Source organism: Malus domestica, chromosome 03, assembly GCF_042453785.1.
Source record: "Malus domestica chromosome 03, GDT2T_hap1".
Lineage (NCBI taxonomy): Eukaryota > Viridiplantae > Streptophyta > Magnoliopsida > Rosales > Rosaceae > Malus > Malus domestica.
Window position 1 is genome coordinate 27545371 of NC_091663.1, and position 4781 is coordinate 27550151.

The window sequence follows — 4781 nt, forward strand, 5'->3', positions numbered from 1 at the left end:
GCTTATAACCAAGTGGCATGAAGGGACAAATATGTATGTTTCATGTATGACTTGGAATAGTATTAGTAAAGTCACATAGGCCAATCAACTTGTTGGTGAGTGGCCCTTTACCACAGTGGTGAAAAAGTGTTGTGCTCTTGCATGACGGTGTGGATTTGAATTGTGTTGGTGACTAATCTAACATCTAACTTACTAATGCTATCGATGTCCCTTCATACCACTTGGTTATAAGCAAACATCATGCATTTACTAATACTATTCCAAGTCATGCATGCTATTCCAAGTCATGCATGAAACATACACATTTGTCCCTTCATGCCAAGTCATGCAAAAATTATGAAAGCAAAAGAAATGAAAAACTTACTGTGAGATGAAGAGAACAAAAAGATTGAAGATGAAGAGAAGAAAATGATTGAAGATTGAAGATGAAGATTGAAGATTGAAGATTGAAGATGAAGATGAAGATTGTGGGTTGAAGATGAAGAAGAGAATGAAATCTGAAACTAAAAAACTTTTGGCATAAAAATAATAAACTAGTAAATTTTTGTCGGTTTTAACCGACAAAAAACTAAAATAATAACCGCCAAAATACTAAAATAATAAACTAGTAAATTTTTGTCGGTTATAACAGCTACCATGAACTTCAAAACCGCCAAAATATTAAAAAATATATTTTTTAAAAATATTCAAAATTCCTGGCGGTTATAAAAAATTTGTGTCGGTTTAATCAGACAGTAAATATCCGCAAGTAATTACTGTCGGTTATATGCGACAGAAATTTACTTTTATCCGACACTAACTAAATTATGTGTCGGATATCTTTTATCCTACAGAAGTACTCGTTAACCGCCACCATCATCCGACACTTAAAACTAATATTGTAATAGTATCCCTTACATAAATATCCTTAAAATATTTAAAGAGGGCTAAATCTTTTGTCTAGAAAATTGAAATGGTTTAAGTGAAAAAATCTTGAAAAAGTGAGTTAAAAAAAAAGTAGTATTAATTTTTTTTTTATAAACAAAAGCAGGTGGGCCTAGAACTATTGTGGTTCTATAGTCCCTCTACCGTTGCTTGGAGGGCAGACAATCCTTGTCCACTGAAATTCTTCAAGAATTGTAGGCTAATTAGGTAAAACAACATATTCAAATGATAATTGACAGAAAAATGTCTCTTTGTATTCCATATAACAGTGTTACAAATTTAAAACTATGAAATATAAAAGAATAAATGAATCCACACAAAATAATAAATTGACAACCAAAAGTCTTAAACACCCCCACTCTACATAAAAATTGCCCAATTGACAATTCTTAATCTTCATTTAGAATAAACCAACAAAATATCATTCGAACCAGAGATCGTTTAGTCATTAAAATATATCAAATAAATCAATAATGTAAGTATCAAAAAGCATATTTATAATGAACGTTGACTTATTTGATACATTTGAATGATTAAATGATCTCCAATTTGAATGATTTTTCGTAGCGACGAAAGTAACAGATTAAACGGTTTTGATCATGAAATTTTTATGGTAAAAATACGTTATTTGTAAGTGGTGGAATGAGCTCATCCTTGCATAAATAAAATAGCATTATCCTTTTTATAATACTTTGAGCTCTAAGTTAATTGGTATTTTTCTTCTTCTAATGGTAAAAAGATGTTTCGAATTTGGCAATTCGATTGTTCTAATGATTCTACAATTTTCGGTTGCCAAACAATTATAGGCCTATTGAAAAATGGGTATATACGTGCTATATATAATAAGTTTATAGCAAGATTTATTTTTGGATTGCCGGTTTAGAGTTAAATTGGCTTCGGCTGAGAAATGAAAATAATCCAAGTTCATAACTTAGGGCATCGAAAAAGCACTTTGGCTAAAGAGAGATGCTTCTAAGTGCTTTTACTACCTAAGAAACTTTTGTTTCGAACATTTTCATAATTCATAAACAAGAAAATTGTAGCAATGATGATTTAACTTTAATTCAATTGGAGTAATAGTCTTTCAAGTGAAAATCAATGACCATTGGTCTCTTAACTTATCAAAACGTGTAATTATAGTCATTTTTGTTAATTCCGTTAGAAATTCGTCAAAATGAGTTTTGTTGAAATGACCATTGCTACACTTGGGTTAAAGTTGAGGGACCATTGCTCCAACTGAGTTTAAGTTGAAGTTGAGAGATCATTGCTTTAATTGGATTAAAGTTGAGAGGTTATTGCTCTAATTGGATTAAAGTTGATGAACCATTATTATAATTTCCTCTTCATAAACGTTCTTTATTTATTATGTGAAAGGACTTTTTTGAAAAGCACTCCCAAACAGCTTTAGAATTTTCCAGGTCGACGGACGGACGGACCGAGGATCCACTCCAACAACATCGATATTATTTCCACTTTACCACCTAGTCAATCCTCATGTGTAAGATTTTATTACAAAAAGCCTTGCTATTAATTATAGTAAGATAATTCTATTTAGGGTAAAAGACTGTTTACCACCCTCATGTTTCATGGTTTTCAACATTTAGTACATCAAGTTTTTTTCGTTCCAGAGTCATACATAAAGTGTAAATTTTGGGACAATCTCATACATCTGTTAGTCAAACTGTTAGTTCTCCTGTTAAGTGATGACGTGGCGCCCTGATTGGACGCCACGTGTCATTAAAAAAATAAAAAATGTATTTAAATAAAAATAATATTAAAATATATTAAAATATTAAAATAATAATAAAATATTTTTTTTCTTCTTCTCTTAATAAAATATATATTTTTTCTTCTTCTCTTCTTTTTTTTTTTTTTCTTCTTCTTCTTCTTCTGGGTTCGGTTTCTTTTTTTTTTTTTTTTTTCCTTCTTTCTCCTCCTCCTCCTCCTCCTTTTTCTTCCTTCTCCTTCCTCCTCCTTCTTCTTCTCCTTCTTCTTCTTCTTCTGGGTTCGGTTTCTCTCTTCTTCTTCTTTTCTTCTTCTTCTTCTTCCTCCTCTTTCTCCTTCTTCCTTCTCTTTCCTCCTCCTTCTTCTTCTCCTTCTTCTTCTTCTGGGTTCAGTTTCTCTTTTTTTTTTTTTTTTTTCCTTCTTCCTCCTCCTTCTCCTTCTTCTTCCTTCTCATTCCTCCTCCTTCTTCTTCTTCCTTCTCCTTCCTTCTCATTCTTCTTCTCCTTCTTCTTCCTTCTTCTTCCTCTTCTTTTCTGGGTTCGGTTTTTTTTTTTTTTCTATTTTTTTCCTTCTCCTTCATTCTTAAGAAGGAAGAAGAAGGAGAAGAAGAATGAGGAGGAAGGAGAAGGAAGAAGAAGGAAGAAGAAGAAGAAAAAAAAAAAAAAAAAAAAAAGAGAACCGAACCTATTTAAATAAATTTTTTTTTAATTGACACATGGCGTCCAATCAGGGCGCCACGTCATCACTTAATTGGAGAACTAACAGTTTGACTAACAAATATATGAGACTGTCCCAAAATTTACACTTTAGGTATGACTCTGTGACGAAAAAAACTTGATGTACAAAAGGTTGAAAATCACGAAACACGAACGAGGGTAGTAAACAGTCTTTTACCTTTCTATTTAAATTGCTTTCTCTTGGGCACTCGTACCCAGTGTCCTATTATCCAATTACAGAGGTGACAACAGCTGGTGCCGAATGCCAACGAGATAGCTTTGTAGGCAACAAAACCATACTGAAATTCTTCAAGAATTGTAGGCTAATTAGGTAAAACAACATATTCAAATGATAATTGACAGATAAAATGTCTCCTTGTATTCCATATAACAGTGTTACAAATTTAAAACTATGAAATATAAAAGAATAAATGAATCCACACAAAATAATAAATTGACAACCAAAAGTCTTAAACACCCCCACTCTACATAACAATGACTGCAGCGAAAACCCCAACGGCTAGAGCTCCGGCGGCGGAGAACTGATTCAAAACGGCACCATTGGCAGGAACTGGAGCCTCGGAGGGAGATCCAGAAACTGAAGAGGGAACAGTCACCGGGGACGACGATGGGAGAGAAGGTGGGGAGTCGGCGACGGGAGATGAGGAAGGCGAAGCCGATGGTGCAATGCTCGATGGAGAAGGAGCGGCGGCCGTAGGTGGAGTGCTCGAAGGAGAAGGAGCGGCGGCCATAGGTGGAGTGCTCGACGGAGAAGGAGCGGCGGGAGCTTGTTTGGGAGAAAGCGCAGGAGACTTGGCCGGAGACGATGCAGGGGATTGCGCCCCCGTCGAGGCCAGCAAGAGGGAAGCCGTTAGGACCAAAACGACGCCGCTGAATCGGGCCATTTGTAGAGAGAGAAACTTGAACAGAGATTTAGAGAGAGAGACAGAGAGAGAGGAATCTAGTGAGGGTCTGAGAGTTGAGAGGCGAGTTGCTGATGGGATTTAAGGAGTGGAGATCGGGGGTTTATATAGAGGGAGGGGGAGGAGACGCGTGGCGTGTAGAATACCGTTGGACGGTGGAGATTTTCTTGCTGTGATGATTGAAAGTCGGTAAAGAGAACGTGTGACCAACTCGGAGGCGTGGTTGTTTAGAGGACTGGTCTGGTTTTTTTTTAATGGCCGTTGGATGTACGCTTTACAGCGTGTAACGGTTAATTTTCCGACGGTGCAGATGGTAGGTTATCTGGGAGATTTGCTTCTTTTTTTTCTTTTTACTTTATGTTTGTCGGACTTTTCTTTTTACTTTTGAAATCTTTTTTCTTTTCTTTTCTTTTCTGGCACTCCCAGATTGTTTTATTAAAGCAAACGGATCCTTTCTTTCAATTTCAAGTGCTAGCCACGGTCCACATCAAGT

At 35.6% G+C, this 4781-nt stretch overlaps 1 long non-coding RNA gene across 1 annotated transcript; it reads left to right on the top strand.

Moving 5' to 3' along the window:
* Nucleotides 1-329: 329 nt before the first annotated feature.
* Nucleotides 330-4364, top strand: LOC139194501 (uncharacterized). Its single transcript, XR_011579425.1, has 3 exons — nucleotides 330-1131; nucleotides 3697-4083; nucleotides 4120-4364. It is a non-coding gene; the product is annotated as an uncharacterized lncRNA (long non-coding RNA).
* The last annotated feature ends 417 nt before the right edge of the window (nucleotides 4365-4781 follow it).